This window comes from Mesoplodon bidens (assembly GCF_964165515.1).
Source record: "Mesoplodon bidens genome assembly, chromosome: 3".
In the NCBI taxonomy this organism is placed as follows: Eukaryota; Metazoa; Chordata; class Mammalia; order Artiodactyla; family Ziphiidae; genus Mesoplodon; species Mesoplodon bidens.
In genome coordinates this window covers 42,541,716-42,559,081 of record NC_138178.1, presented here as the reverse complement: position 1 = coordinate 42,559,081, position 17,366 = coordinate 42,541,716, and the positions used below count along the sequence as shown (strand labels likewise).

The 17,366-nt window shown below is 41.2% G+C and overlaps 1 protein-coding gene across 5 annotated transcripts in view; it reads right to left on the bottom strand.

The window, feature by feature from the left end:
• The window catches only part of MAPK6 (mitogen-activated protein kinase 6), a gene marked incomplete at its 3' end in the record, with an annotated part of 33,485 nt that extends 16,248 nt beyond the window's left edge, over positions 1-17,237 (bottom strand). For 3 of the 5 annotated variants that reach the window (XM_081227770.1, XM_081227769.1, XM_081227773.1), the window contains exon 1: positions 17,084-17,237. Of the gene's footprint in view, positions 1-16,234; positions 16,386-16,426; positions 16,538-17,083 lie in introns of those variants that run through there. The other 2 variants (XM_081227772.1, XM_081227771.1) reach the window with 2 other exon arrangements.
• Between the last annotated feature and the right edge of the window lie 129 nt (positions 17,238-17,366).

Here is a 17,366-nt window from a genome sequence, read left to right as displayed (position 1 = left end):
TTCTCAGAAATAAAATAAATAAACACAAACAAACAGACTCCTCAGACTCCTAAAAATTCTGTAGCTTATCAGTCTATTTGTAGTAAAACATTTAAAAGTTAAATTAAGGTTTACAAATAAACTTTTAAATTAAAAAAATACTTCAGATTTTTAAAGGGCTTTAATTAATACTGTGTGCCTCCCCCCACTCCAATTTTTTCTATTTGTATACATCTTGATTCTTCCTGTTCCCTACCAAATATCTTAGAAAAAAATCAGTATTTGTCGGGACTTCCCCGGTGGTCCAGTGGGTAAGACTCCACGATCCCAATGAAGGGGACTGGGATTCAATCCCTGGTCGGGAAACTAGATCCTGCATGCATGCCGCTACTAAGAGTCTGCATGTGGCAACTAAAAGATCCTGCGTGCCACAACTAAGACCCAGTGCAGCCTAAATAAATAACTAAGTAAGTAAATAAACAAAATAACAATGATTCTTAAAAAAAATAAAAGAAATAATTGTTCATTTTTAAAAAATCAGTATTTTTCAAAGGCTGTCCAGTGTTTCTGAAATTTACATTTCTAGTCTCCACGTGAAATAGAATGTTTGTTCACACCTACCTTTTTGCCCAACGTAGACAATTCCTTAAAGCTCAGTCAAGTTTTAAGTTTTTGATAAATGTACATTTTTATGTCAGTTTAACAGACTTGACATAAGAACAGTAAAACCTCTAGGTACTCTCTTAAGCTTCTAGTTCACTAATACAGCAATCATGGGCAAGCAGAAATAAGGATTTGCTAAAAGCAACACCACTGGGACTTCCCTGGAAGTCCTGTGGTAAAGAATCCACCTTCCAATGCAGGGGGCGCAGGTTTGATCCCTGGGGAACTAAGATCCTGCGTGCCGTGGGGCAACTAAGCCCGCGTGCCACAACTATTGAGTGTGCGAGCCTCAACAAGAGAGCCCACGCGCTGCAATCTACAGAGCCCCCGCACTGTGGAGGCCGTGTACCACAACTAGAGAGAGAAAATCCGAACGCCACAACTAGAAAGAGCAAACCCACACGCCACAACTAGAGAGAGAAAACCCACACACCACAACTAGAGAGAAACCCAAGCGCCAGAACGAAGAGATCCCGCATGCCTCAACAAAGATCCCATGTGCCGCAACGAAGACCCGACGTGTCCCCCCCACCAAAAAAAACACGACTATTATCCAAGAGCATGACAGTAGGAATTGCAGCCAGATTATGAGAGAGACATCTTTACTCAGATTATGAGAGATCTCTGCTCAAGACCTCCAACCACAACTGCCCCCTTTCAATTTCAGTGAGACCAAGAAGCATTACAGAGCAGAAACAAGTGGAAGGATGAGAATGCCTCTTCAGAAATCTCAATGACTGGTCAGCATCTACGGGGGTAAAGAGTGGGTAAAAATTCATCTTGGGGAAGGTAGGAGTTTTACCTACGCTGAGAACTGCAGAGTTCTCATTATAGATTCAGATGATGACTATACTGAAAGCCTTAAGCAGACTTTACAGAAGTGAGACCAATCTAAAGAAAGAAGGTAACATTTATCAACAAAACTGTAATTCCACTAGACAGTGAGGACTGTACCAATAAAAAATTGGGGGGGGGGGCGAAGGAGAATATCCCATTATTTACAATAGTGCTTGCCCAGTGAGTTGCCTCACTGTCTGTGAGTAGTACTCTTTGAAGTCCTTCAGTATCTATTAGACCAAAAGCTATTTCTTTAGCACCTTTTCATCCAGGAGCTTGAAGAATAAGCTCACCTTAAACAGTAAGTTGGAGGTAATGTTATACCTCTGCATGATAAAGTAGATCCAGTAAATGTTTCCAATTCAGCCCCACTCCATTCAGCGAGTATTTGCTAATTATGTTATGTACTTGTCAATATACTAAGCACTGGGGATAAAATGGTAAGTAAAAATAGGCTTGGACCCTGCCCTCATGGAGTTTATGGTATGGTTGGAGACAAACAATAAACTAACAATATGAAAAAGGAGAATGCAGAACGGAAAAATGGTACCAGATGGTACAGGATGGTATGAGAGCCTCGACACTGGGGGATCTGACCTAATTAGAGGTCAGGATATATGCCTCTGGAAGCCCTAAAAAGCCAGAGGTCTCCCATGCTCCTCCTTAGTGACCATGAAAACAGCTTCTTCCTTATCACCTTGACCCTTATGGCAGCTATATTCCAAATCCTGATCTCTCCAATCACCTCCATCTTTCATATCCATCAGGGAGCTCCATGGGCATGCACATGCAACTCAACTGGATCAGCAGATTACTCATCAGAGCATTCTCCATCCACATCACCAACCTCTAGAAATGTCTCATTTATACCATTTTTTCCACCATCTTTCATGTTTAACCTCATAAAAGCGAAGTTCAAGGCTTAGACTCTGGAAAGATCTGCGATTCTATATTCCTTTTGCACTTTCCACACACTTCAAGGGAGGAAAGGGAAAACTATGACAGGACAGTAACTTAAAAATGACCCTTCCCACCACCTTTGCAATTTCTGCCTCCAAACGTTACCCGTTCCTACCAACATCAGGGCTGACACTGTGTTGCTTGGAGAGAGATCACTCGTTACATTTTAATTAGCTGAATCAATGTTGTTTTGTTTTTAACAATTTGGTAAATAAAATGAAGTACAGAGAATGGTTTATAAGGAAGAACTTGGCTCTTTGGTTTTCTTTCAGTGATTCACCATAACATGGAAGTAAAAGCTCTCTATGTAGCCCAGGCTGGGTACCAGCTTTCAACATTTACATGCAGTTTCCTGAAGCTGCATTAGCCACAACTGTTGCCTCAAGCTCTCCTTTCTTCCCTAAATTGCCTCCTGCTTTTGGTCAGTTAGCCTACCCCCACACCAAGAGAAATGCAGGTACTCTGAGTCAAGCCTAAGTGTATGAAGTAAAGTTATAAAATGCAAAAGAAAGAAAAGACAGTAGAATAACTTCACTCTGCACCATCTCCACATTCTACAGAAATTGGATTTTCTTTCCTTTCTTATCCAGGAACACTTGGTCAGTGTCAGAAAGTACGAAGTTTGAGGTGAGGGCCTTAAACATAAAGGTTATTTGTCTGGTTTTCTCTTCCATCTTCTATTCTGCTGCTTCTCAGGTTAAATGCTGACTTGGGTCTGGCCTGATCATACTCACTCACTTAAACACCCCCCCACCCCCCTACACCCCCACCCCCACCCAGCTCTTGCCTATTTCGCTCTTTTCCAGGGTGAAGTGAGTAATTTGAGTTAACTGGCCTTCAGCCAGCCTCACATCTCCTCAGCCAAAACCCAGCTGCTTTTGGAGAGCAGGGAAAGGTTGAGCTCTACTTACATTCACCTAGGACTGTCTCCTAACCCTGGCACAGAGAAGTGTTGTTATAGCAAATTCACCCTTCTCTAAGATCATGTTCTCAAGCTCTCAACAAAGACACTAAGTTTCTAGGGCAGAGAAGGCCAAAGGTTACAGCTTAACTGCTTGCTTATATGCATTCTTGACAAAGCCCTCACTCCTAATGTAGGGTAGCCCTCAGAGTTACCAGGGACCCCTCTCAGGATTTAGACCTAAAGGAGGTCCAAAGTGCAAACCAGTGTCAGTGAATCATCTTAGGAACCTGGCTGGTGTGGGAAGGAGGACCTTAACACTTGAGCCCTGAAGACTTAACAGGCTTTGCCTGCTATCAGTAACTACTGTAAGCTACACAGAAAAACTCTCAAAGGTGGATGATTACATAGCTTCTAATAAAATATCCAGTTTTTAAAAAACTCCTCTTCTACTCCTAACTTCTGTTCTTAAATTGTCTAAAACTTTGCCTAAAAAACACTAACATTAAGGACACTTCAGCCATTTAAAAGGCCATTATAAAATAAATGTCATTGTTTACTTTGATGTTCATTTCTAGTTGCTATTTAATTTACTCTAAGTACCTATATTGGAATATTTGAACTTCACAGACCAGATAAACAAGTCAAAGAATCTCTAAAGACCCTTCCAATTCTAAAAGTCTACAATTTATGAAAGCACCATACAAGTCTTTTACTTCATTAGTTTTTGCTCCCACTTATTATGGTGGGATGCCCAGAATGGTGGAAATGTGATTGAAATTACTATAAACCTAACATTAAACAAACATGATCCCTTCTACAAATTTATGGCTGGAAAATTTTAAATTACTGTAATAACCTTCATCCCTCTCCTATCCTCTTCCTGCCTAAGCCCTCATTTCTAAGACTCTCTCCTAACTAATGGTAAGGAAACACTTGAGGCAAATATATAAGTAGGAGACAAGTAGGCAGCCTCCTTCTTCAAGTACCTTTGGAAATCTGAGGATTCCAACCAAACAAAAATGAATATAAATTTCTGTAGTAGTCAAGATAGGTTATGCAGTGTTACAGTAACCAATAACCCTAAAATCTCAAGTGACTTAAACTTTTAAGTCCTGCTCATGCAACAAGACCAACATAGCTGTTATATAAACTCTTGAAGTAGCTACCATCTCTATCATTGCCACTCAATGTGCCAGAGGGAAAGAAGAAGGAATATCTCACTGGTGCTTAAACCTTCATCCAAAAATGATATACTTCACTTCTACTCACATTTTATTGACCAAAGCAGGTCACACTGTCCCACCTACTTCAAGGCAGTAGGGAAATGCAATCCCAACATGGCCCAGAAGCAGAGAGAACCTAGATTGTTTTGAACAGCTTTCACTAAAAGAGCTTCAATTCTTCCATCCATCCACTACTTTTTTTTTGTTTTGTTTTGTTTTGCTTTTGCGGTACGCGGGCACTGTTGTGCCCTCTCCCGTTACGGAGCACAGGCTCCGGACATGCAGGCTCAGCAGCCATGGCTCACGGGCCCAGCCACTCCGCGGCACGTGGGATCTTCCCGGACCGGGGCACGAACCCGCGTCCCCTGCATTGGCAGGCGGACTCTCAACCACTGCGCCACCAGGGAGGCCCCACTACATTTTTATTCAACAAAACCTTGAGTGCTTACCAAATGCCAGGCATTCTTTTAGGCATTAAGGTACAGAAGGGGTCAAAATAGTAAAACAAAACAAAACAAAACAAAACCTCATGGAGCACATATTCACTCCTAGAGCATCACAGTATCAACAGACTCCATTGTAGTACATTCCTCCCTGTCCCACTAGGCCTTCTTTCTCTCTTCTCTTTTCTAATAGCATTCTCCTTCCTTTGTCTTTGGCCATCCACCCCCAATCTCATCTAATATGTAATCTTCAAATCCTAGAATCTTCATTTTCTAGGGCACCACTCCCTCCCCCTTTGTTGTAGCTCTATTTTAAAATAAAAGGTTTGGGACTAAGTAGCTTTACTCACATTTTCTGATCATAGCTCCTGGTACTTAGTAAGCCCCTTAAAAACTACTGAATGAATTAATGTAAATAACATATTCTACTTGATAGTAGAAAGTTTTGGAGAAGACAAGCTCTACCCTCAATTTTTCAAAATCTGATCACATTCTGACCTACCAAGTGGGAACATCAGTGATGACTCCTAAATATGGTACTTTCCTTTCCATGCATTCCCACAAGAGCCTCACCCTATGGTGAACACGTAGGTCTGCCAACATCTGAAGAAAGCAACTGATTTCAACCCACTCAGACTGAAGAAACAAAAACACTTCAGCTTTGTTATAGCTCCTGGTTTGTTTTGCTGAGGTAGTGGAGAGGGACTGTGCCACTGAAATAGTATCCTATATAACCAGATGAGTAGGATTCTATAAAAAGTCCTACTAGCCTATATGATAGCAAGTAGGTATCATGAAGATATGCAAGACCCTGACATTACTCTGATTTTACTGTTATTTACTCCATCCTAGTAGGGTCTATGGCATCTAGCACCACAGCTTTCCAGACTATACATCAAATATAACAACTGTCACTTTTGAGCTAACCCTGGTGAGGGTCTGAAGAAGACCACATTGTGCAAGGCCACACAAAACATTTCTGGACCCTCATCAAATGGAGACAACCACATGCTTGGTTAGAGAGTCCCCAACATTTCTTTTTTTTTAGAGATATCCTTTTTTTAAAAATTTTATTAATTTATTTTTGGCTGTGTTGTTTCTTTGTTGCTGCGCATGGACTTTCTCTAGTTGTGGCAAGTGGGGGTTACTCTTGGTTGTGGTGCGCGGGCTTATTGCGGTGGCTTCTCTTGTTGCAGAGCATGGGTTCTAGGCACACGGACTTCAGTAGTTATAGTACGTGGGTTCAGTAGTTGTGGCACACAGGCTTAGTTGCTCCACGGCATGTGAGATCTTCCCAGACCAGGGCTTGAACCCATGTCCCCTGCATTGGCAGGCGGATTCTTAACCACTGTGCCACCAGGGAAGGCCCCCCCAGTTTTTAAAAAATGATTCAGAATGGCATACAATTTTTCTGGAATATCTTTCCTCCTTTGTTTCTCATTTTCTCCGGACCCGAACAAAGCTTGCAAAGTAAAAAATAGTGTAAGTTTCCTTTCAGGTTCACACTATGGTTTGGCACTGCTGAAAACTTCCTGTCTGATTTCACTAACCCCATACTAAAAAAAAAAAAAAAACCAAAGAAACATGAAGAGATCTGAAGTCTAGTCCAGGATCTGTGGCTAAATTAGCTTTGTAATCAAAGCATCTCAGATTTCTACATCTTAGTTCCTCATCAGGAAAATGATGGAGCTAAACTACGTGATTTCTATGGTCTCTTCCAGCTCCAAAATGTTTTAAGTTTAGTGAAAGGCTCAGGACTTCCACTCCTGATTAGAATGCAGAAAGTTGCAAGAGACACCATTACTCTCACCCTATAAACCATGATAAGCTGAATAAGCTATAAAATTGTAGTATTTTTGTTTTGTTTTTAAACATCAAGGGACTTCCCTCGTGGTGCAGTGGTTAAGAATCCACCTGCCAATGCAGGGGACACGGGTTCGAACCCTGGTCCAGGAAGATCCCACATGCCGCAGGGAACTAAGCCTGTGTGCCACAACTACTAAGCCTGCGCTCTCGAGTCCTTGAGCCACAACTACTGAGCCCACGAGCCACAACTACTGGAGCCCGTGCACCTAGAGCCCATGCTCCACAACAAGAGGAGCCACCACAATGAGAAGCCCCCGCTCACCGCAATTAGAGAAAGCCCGTGCACAGCAACAAAGACCCAATGCAGCCAAAAATAAACAAATAAATGTTTAAAAAACACCAGAAAGTTAAGGATGCAAAGAACTCTAAATAAATTAAGTTCTAGAAAATGTCAAGCTCTTCATTAAGACAAGAGACCATGGCTATTCTCATTCTTGGCAAAGTGGCAAGAAAACAAGAAATTTTCCACTAACAGGACTAAGAAGAAACCAGCCAAATTTATAAATAAATTTTACTGGCTGAATGTGGATTCAGGTAACAGATTAGAATTCAGAGGAAGCCCAGTTACAAGCCCCACCTGTCAATTCTTCCCCATGGGTCCTCACTAAGTGCACAAGTCTGAAGCCAAGAGTGGAAAGCTGAGAGAAAATCTCATGAAGCACACAGGTCTCCACTGTGTACAAGACAGATGCCCTCTTAAGGTGGAGGCCAAAACAGGAATATGAGATAAACCCCTCCAAGTCACTCTGAATGTAAGGCAGATATTCTTCATAAGAAAATGGGCAAAAACATGAGTTAAATAAAGAAAAACTGAAGTGGTACTGAAAAGCGAAGAAAATGTCCAAGCAATCCAAAGAGCTGGCTGCTAGGCTGAAAAGTAGAGAGCCCCAAGGTTCAGAAAGCTGACAGGGCAGAAGTATGTGATGAGAAAATGGACAAAAACTTTCCAAAACTGATAAAAGACATCAACTCACAGACCTGGAAGCTCAATGAACAGCAAGCAGGATAAATACAAAGAAACCCATACTTGGGCACATCATAAACTGTTGAAAACTGGGGGGTGGGAAGGGCGGAAGAACAACTCTTAAAAGCAACTATGGAAAAGAGAAAAAATATATACTAGGGAAAAACAATAGAAACAATGGCTGATTTATCATTAGAAACAATGAAAGCCAGAAGACAACAGAACACCACCTTTCAAGTTCCAAAAGAAACTATCAACCCAGAATTCTACACCTAGGAAAACATACTTCAAAAATGATGAAATAAGAACATTTCAAAGAGACAAAAGGGAAAAGAACTTGTCTCCAACAGACTTTCACTACAAGAAATGCTAAAAGTTGGTTACAGTGAAGTAAAATGACACCAAATGGAACCCCAGATCTGCAGAAAGGAACAAAATCTCCAGAAAGGGTAAATAATTGGAAAATGCAAAAAGCCTTAAAAACAAAACACATGTTTAAATGTTTTTAAGAGACTATTGATTGTTTAGAGCAAAAATAATAATGTACTGTAGCGGTTATAGCAGATGTAGAAGTAAAACATAAGAGCACAATGTGCTAGAAGGGGGTAAACTGAAGCATGCAATCGTAAGGTTTGCAGTGTTAGTGAAGTAGTTTATATTATTCAAAACAGACTGCGATAAATAATGAAAGGCTCATGGGTCATCTTTAAACACCTTCTCCCTTTTTGGCCATTATGTATACTTACTAATATGCCCATCAATGGGGAGTAAAGGGAAGGGAAAAGAAAACTAAGTAAATCAACAATTTTAAGTAATGATTCATTTTGCCAAGCAGTTGTGTACTTTTCCATCAATAATAATACAAACTAATACCTTAACATTTAAATACCACAGATTCGGGACTTCCCTGGCAGTTGGGCAGGGGGCATGGGTTAAATCCCCGGCCTGGGAACTAAGATCCCACTTGCCACACGGCATGGCCACAAATACATACATATGTACATACATTCATATATACATACCACAGATTCACTGACACTTCCAAAGAAGATAGAAATTAACCATGTTACTCAAGATAAATACACATATTTTATTATTTTTTCCCAAATATTTTAACTGAAATAATTTTGAGGGGCTCTACTTTCTACTTTAGAAGTATATAGTTTTTAAGAATTTAAGGACTTCCCTGGCAGTCCAGTGGTTAAGACTCTGCGCTCCCAACGCAGGGGGAACCGGTTTGATCCCTGGTCAGGGACTAAGATTCTGCATGCCACGTGGTGCGGCCAAAAATTTTTTTAAAAAAGAGAGAGAATTTAAAAAACTACATTATGGAGTACAGCTCAAAAGTTCTAAGTTGACGATATAAATAACATTATCTGGTACATATTTATCCTACATTATCAGCTTTTATAAAAGCAATTAATGAAAAACATTTGTATTATAAAGGAAGTCACAGCAATGAAAATGAGAATAGAATTCTTTTAATAGTTAAATTTTAAAAGAATTGAATAAACAACAGCAAGCTTAAGAACGTAGTATGTGGGAAGCATACTACTCTTACACTAAATCCTCCTAACAACACTGCAAAATGAGTCCTAAGATCTTTAAAGAATTTAAATAATGCATTAAAAATCACATATCAGTGAGAGCCAGAATTTGAACCTCAGGTTTCAAATCAAAGCCCATGACCGTCTCTCAAATTATAATGTAATTTACTGACAAGTACACTACACATTCCCTCCCAACCCTTTAATAGTATATTTCTTATAGACAGAACATTCTTCTTCATAACCAAAATATAATCATCAAAGTCAGAAAATTAACACTGGCATAGTACTACTATCTAGTACTCAGATCCCATTTAAGTTTTTACAATTGAACCAATAATGTACTTGAGAGCTAAATAAACCCAGTTCAGAATCACCTGTTACAATGACTACAATGCACTCTTTAATGTACTTTTTCCCTTTAGAAGTTTAAGGGAGTCAAGCAAACATTTTATACAGTGCACAAAAATTTACTGAGCACTTGGCACATGTCAGCCACTGTTTCCTGGTACAGTGGAGAATAAGACAGTTAAGGTTCTTCTGCTTCCAAAGACTTTACATTCTAATGAGGCAAGACTAACAAGTAAACGTAACTTCAGATTTGGCCAAGTGCTACGGCTGGGTGGCTTGGAAATGGCCATCTAAGGAACTGAAGCCTGAATAGTAAGACAGAACCAGTGTTGCTAAGAGATGGGAAAAGAGTGTTCCAAACAGAGGAAAAAGCAAATACAACCTGGAGCAAGACATAACTTGGTATAAAAGAAAAGATGCGACATCGTCCTGAGCAAAGGAAGCAGGGACTCTGATGGCAAACACACGAGGCAGGCTTCTGAATTTTATAACTAAGAAAGCTACTGAAGGATTTTAAGCAGACAACTGGCATGGTTTCATCTCCATTGTTTTTTTTTTTTTTTTTTTTTTTTTTTTGCGGTACGCGGGCCTCTCACTGTTGTGGCCTCTCCCGGAGCACAGGCTCTGGACGCGCAGGTTCAGTGGCCATGGCTCACGGGCCCAGCCGCTCGGCGGCATGTGGGATCTTCCCGGACCGGGGCAGGAACCCGTGTCCCCTGCATCGGCAGGCGGACTCTCAACCACTGCGCCACCAGGGAAGCCCTGGCTCATCTCCATTTTTAAAAGATGATTCTGGCTACCAGGAGGAGAATGCACTGAAGAAGATGGTCAAGTGAAAGCAGAGACCAGTTAAAAGCTATTTCAGTAGGCCACATGAGATGATGGTGACTGAGATTAGGCTCGTAGAAATGAAGATGTAAAACAGGAGACAAATCCAAATGATATTTTGGAGACCAAGAAAACTTGAAGATGGATTAGATATGGTGGATAAAGGGAAAAATGGGTTTTAAGGATAACTCCTAGGTGACAATTACTGAGATGGGGAAGACTTGGAGAACAATATGGGAGAAAGAGGTCTGTTTTGGACATATTAAGTCTATTTAGGTGAGAAGTCTAAACCAGAAACAAACACTTGAGAATTATTCACATATAGATAGTATTTAAAAAACTAAATTGAATGAGACCTCCTACGGAAAGAATCAAGAGAAGGGGGGAAAAACGTCCAGGACAAACCTCTGGGATATGACAATACTTAGAGGCAGGAGAGGACAGAGAAGCCTGTAAAAAAAAAAAAAAAAAAGTATGACAAAGTATGAGGTAGGAGGAAAACAGGAATATGCGTCCCATAAACTAAGAGAAGCAGGCGAATAGGCAGAAAACTGTGGTCAGTAATACTGAATGCTGCTGCAAGATCCTTTAAGATAGAATTGGTAAATGGATATGACTGGTAACCTTGACTAGAGTACTTTCAGTGGTGAGATGGTGACAGAAACCAGTCTGGAGTTGAAGAGCAAATGCAAGTGGAGAGAGCACACAGACAGTTCTTGAAAATCTGCTTGAAAGAGGATCAGAGAAATGAGGCAGTGGCTAGAGGAGAAGAATGTGGAATGAGGAGAGGGCTTATAACAGATTTCTATTCTATATCTGCACTGTCCAATACAGAAGTCAATAGCCACACATGGCTACCAAGCAACTGAAATGTAGCTAGCATGACTGAGGAACTGAATTTTTTAAAATTAATTTTTGTTTAAATAGCCACATGTGGCTAGTGGCTATATTGGACAGCACAGCTCTAGAGCACATGTGGATACCAATAAAGATGGCCCAATAGAAAGGGCAAAATTCACGATGCAGGCAAGAAATGAGTCCTTAAGAAGTCAAGAGAAGGAATCTAGAGCACAAGTGGAGGAATGTACACGGGATATAACATGAATGAAGCAAGGCATGAAGCCATGTAATCAGTGGGAACCAACAAGACTTAAAATCAGAATATCTCTTAAGTTTGGTTGGAATCTTAAACATAAGACTAAACACAGAAGGCTATAAAAAGCTAAGCACAAGGGGAAGGGACAGTAATTCAAATTTACTATCTATTAAGTGACAGGCACTTTCTAAAGCGAACTACTTCTGTTATTCAGAACCAACACCTTGTAAGTCACATTTTACAAATAAGAACACTTCTGCTCCGAGAGGTAAATCAAGTTCACTGAAATCGCACATATAGTAAATGTCAAGATCTGGACACAGGCCACTCTTACTCTAGGGTTAGAATCTTACCACTGCATAAGGTGGGAGGTTAAGAACCACTCAAAGTTTCTATGCCTGGAAATAACATAACAAATGGCAGATCAATCTGGCAGCTTATCAACAAGTGGAAAAAAGCCTGGAGGTACTAGGCCGGAGGCAAAACTGTCCCCTCAATGCTATCTGCAAGATAATTAAGGAACATTTACTTAACAGGTTATTTTTAATATTTTTAAATCCAAGTGAAAATATCTTTATTGAGACAAATGGGAAAATGCATATTCTTGCAACTTTGAGTGTCTACATTACTGAACACAGGAGTATCAATCAGAAAATTGGCATTGTTTTATAATAACTACTAAAATAATATCTGGGCATATTAGAAAAGCAGGTAGTTAGAAACCTACCATCTCTCCAATTTGTAAATGAAGAGGGAAATTATTAAATTAAGCCTAATCAGTTATTTTTTTAGGGGTGATAAAAATATTTTACATTTTAATGTTATGTGAACTCTCAACTCGACACATTTGTCAAAACTTATCAAACTGTACATCTTAGGATCACACTCACCATGCCATAAATTCATACATATCATAGTTTTAAAATAAATTGCATATTTTTCATAAGTTATCAATTGCTTTTATAACATATCTATTTAATAAGTACCTGATACTTTTCTCAAGAATCAAGGAGAAAGATTAAATTTTTTTCCTTCAAAAAAATCTTCTGTTAGAAGAAAATTATACCTTAAAAGCCTAATCAGTTATTAAATTACAGCTTAGACTATTTTAAATTTAGTGTGGGCAAAGATCATCTAAATCTGTGCTGTCCAATATAGTAGCCACTAACTTCATGCAGCTATTTAAGTATAAATTAATTAAGATTACATATAATTAAATACTCAGTTCCTCAGGTGCACTAGCCACCTGTCAAATGCTCAACAGTCACATGTGGCTAGTGGTTATCTCATTGGACAGCACAGAATAAAACATTTCTATCATCACAGAAAGTTCTACTGGACAGTGATTAGATCCTCAATCTTCCTTTTGACTTTTTTTTCAGGAAGGCCAATGGAAAGAGCGACTCAGAAGACCTGAGTTTTCCAAATCAGTCACTAACCAGCTGAGCAACTTATGTATGGTCACTTAGCAGTGCTTCCAGAAATGAATGTGCATTTGAATCACCTGAGAATCTAGTTAAACTGCAGGTTCTAACACAGTTAAGTCTTGAGATGGGGTCGAGATTCTGCACGTCCAACAAATTCCCAGGTGCTGCTAATACTGCTTGTCCAGAAATCACCCTGTGAGTAACAAGGTCTTAGATTTCTCTGGGCCTCAGTTTCTTTAGCTGTCAAACGATGTACCTGGGGGAAGATAATACCCATGACCCCTCCGTAAAAACTAACATTTTATAGTTTTATGGTTGTATAGAATTAAATGCACACAGATTTCTCATACTCTTGAAGAGGCAGTCTCTTCCCTGAAGTAAATGCTAGGATTCTAACAAACAATTTTTGTGATACCATTTTTTCCCCATAAAAAAATAACAAATTTAAATGAATATCAATGGGAAAATGTGATTTGCTACAGACAATCAGTCTCGGTACTACTTTTCAGAAATGGATTTAAAAGGCTGACATGTATATAAGACAAACCTTTCTAAATGCATCACCTCCACATGACAAGCAACTCCCAGGAAAAAAAAGTAACTACAATTACATTATTGTTTTTATAAAGTCTCAGTCAGGGCTCTGAGCAATAAAACCGACCAAAATCCCCATACCCCTAGCAGGCAGTGGAGTAATGTAACAGCCCAAAACACAGGCTGAAGGAGCTGACAGTGGGAAGCCAACAATGCTACAAAGAATTTACTTTTGAGGCATCTTCTATTTTAACACGGGCCCTCGAGTAGGCAACGCAAACAAGGAACTGGATAGCGGTGGTGAGGCTCATAGTTTCATAAGGCAATACCTCATAGAAAGGAGACAGGCTAACACACCAGTTTGTTTATAAATTCTGAATGAAGCATGACAGGTAATTACCTATATTCTCAAAACACACACACTGGAAATACATGTTCAACCTCTAAATGACAAGATGCTTTGAAAATCTATAATACTTTTAAATTTGTATTTTTAGATTTCCTTTAGTAGGAAATAGTTTAAAGTTTGAATTAAACTTTACTAAAGTTCCCCTATATAAATCATACAACGTTCTTCCAAAATCTCTCCAAAGATTTGATTCTCATTAATACACTTTACTGCCCACAAAACCCTTCAAATACATCACTGAGAAGATAAATCATATATACAAAGAAAAACCTGGGAGTGGGGAGTTTTCTCTCACTTTTAAAACAAACTGCTATCTCAATCTTCTTTCTTACCTCAATCTTACTTTAAGCCAACCTGCTAAACAACGGCTTTCTACAATGGTCAAAATATTTTATTACCAAATTTCAATGTCAGTCCTAAATTTGGAGCTGTACATTCAGCTTATCTTAGAAAAAGACTGATGAAAAAATAGTGCCTATAACAATACCTGTTCTAAGTTGTCTTTATTAAAACAGCAAATTCACGTAGATCAGGAGAAAGCACTAAATACAATTCCATCAGAGTGAAATGTTCATATTAAGAGCTTTATCTGATTAAACACTGCTGTGCTTTTACAACACTTATTTAAACTACAGTAATTCCTAGATATTATAAAGATAACTTTTACATTACCAATGAAAACAAAAGGTTAATGTCTATCCACACCATAAAAGTACTACCTGTCCTTTGTAAATAATGCATAAGACATCTCTCTCAGTAATAACCAAGGAACGGCTAGTATCAAATATTTAATCGCAGCAACTGACCAGCAATTAATTTTACCTCTCCTCTCAACAAATACTGCAAAATGCCACCTGCAGGATATACGATATCCTTTTAGAATGCAATTTAAGAAGCCATTACGTTTTTACAGAAACTGTGGCTCTTCTATGAGAGAGACAATTATAATGTGTACAGGAGCATTTTAGCCTATCATTTAAAAAAATACAGTGTGTAAAAAAAAAGGCCACGTAGCAGTCCGTGGGCAGGATGAGTCATCACCCAACTCAAAACTTGCAGCACTTCTAAGCTTCCTCCTACCCGACCCCATCCCCTTCAGCAATGTACCCTGAGTCAGCAAACCTTCCTATTTTGTCAGTTATGAATTCTCACGATGCTTAAATGAACTTATGCAAAATGCTGCAACACTTTTAGTACTAACATTTGTCATTAGAACATGTGCTTTTCCTACTGCAAAATTAACTGATCTTCAATCTTCTCTGGATTCTTCCTTAATCACAGAAAGTAGCAAACACTTTTAATCCTCTTTTGCAAATAAGTGAACTGCAAAATATGGTGATATATAATGGTTTTTCTAAATAATTCTCCATTTCCCAGAGTTTTTTTTCTCAACAGTAATACTTAGGTGATTAAAACGTATCCTGCTCAAATGTGGCACATTTCCTAGATGACTGCAATTACTGAATTTAGGACACCAATAAGCAATTTTACCAAGTTTCACAAGGCAATTCTTATTAAGTGATGTAACACATATATGTAAAAGGACTCCACGCTCCTTGGCACATAGCAAGCCCTTTGTAAACATGTTTGAACAACTACCTGTTAAAGAAGTGTAAAGTCTCTGCCACCCAATTAGAAATTATATTTCAAACATAAATATCTGACATTGCTAAGAAGAAACTCTAGAGGCAGTTCCCTTTCAGGGCCCAGTCCTGTTTGGTCCCTTAATTCTTCTAGCTCAGACTACTCATTCTTCTAGTCAGACCATCTCAATTTCCCAACGTTAGAGAGAATGTATCCAATCAGAACTTTAAAAAATGACACGGCTAGACAAATCAAACAATCAACAATCAGAAAACTACTCTGAAGCTGTTTTCGCTCCATTTTGTCCCCGGTTCATTTTTGTTTCCCTTGACAAACCATCTTGTACCTGTAAAAAAGTTAACACTCAGACTGACTTTGGGGAGCATTTTTAGCATTGAAGGAAAGAACATGAATTTTGCTGCAAATGCAGTAGGCTTCTAATTCCACCTCACCAGTTTCCCTTTACTGGACCTTTTCCAATGAGCGAGCAAAGGGAAAAAGTAAAACAGGAAAGGAATCAAAAATATCCTGCTTCGGGGCGCTCCCACATAACACCTGAACCAGTCTTACTAAGCCAAGGAACAAAAGGCGGCCAAAACGCCCTTACTTTTCAACGCACCTCACCAAGTCAGGGAAAAATGCACAGCGGAGCGAGGAGGCCCCTTTTCAGTGAACTGACAAAACAAGTTTTCATTTGGGGACCTCCACCTCCATGGACCACCACCGCTCTACGTTCCGAACGCAGATCAGGCAAGGGTGTAGTAGAGGAGAAAGAAATTAGGAATTCCGATTCGGACGACTTTTTCTGTACCTCCTTTACGGCCACACTCAACTCAGGCAGAGGACTTCAGGGCTCTGAGCCGAGCCGGGTGAGCGGCGCGCTACGCAATTTGCCGAGTGCACTGGAGACTTTGCCCGGCCGGAGTCAGCTGAGGCCGAGTCACCCGAGTGGGATGGGGGAGGAGACGCGGGAGCATTTCGAAAGGCAGCTTGCCAGGAAGGCGAGACTCCGCGCCACCTCACGCTCCCGGGGCGGGCCACCCCTACCGGCCGCCGCCCCGGGCCCGGGCCAGGCTTCGAACCTGCTGACCCGGGCGCGGGCGGCGGTGCGGTAGCCGGAAAGCGGGGCCCCGGGGCGAGCAGTCGCGGCCGGGCCTGGAACCGCGGCCGGCGAGGGGCGTGCCGGGTGGGAGGGGCGCGCCGGTCGCACTGCCGGCCCCACGCGGGGACCCCGGCCCGCCGCCCGCCGGCCTGCGCGGGGCCGCGCCGGCCAGGCCCGAGTTAGCGAGCCGGCGGGCGGGCCGGGGGCGGGCGGGAGACGGAACAAAAGCGCCTTTGTTGAGCGGCTTCAGCCGGAGGGTCACACACAATGGAGGGAGCCGGCTCCGCCGCCGCCGCCGGGCCCGCCGCGGCGCCCTCCCGAGCAGCCTCGCCGGCGCGCCCAGCACACGTACACACACATACTCACGGGACTTCTCCGACTCATCGAGGGAGTGCGGGGCCCACGGACAGCCCCCAGTGTCGGCTCAGGTCTCCGGCTGTGCTGGCGGCAGCGGCGTCTCCGAGGCTCTCGCTTTGCCGCAGTCGCCGCCATGTAACCCCAACCCGCGAGAAAGGGCGAGGAAGAGGGGGCGGGGTTTCCAGGAGCCACGCCCTCTCACGTCAAGCTCACTCCACGGGTTCCCCCGCCCCCGCCCCCGCCCCTGCCCCAGACCAGCCCCGCGCGTCGGCAGGCGCCGGAGTTTCCAATG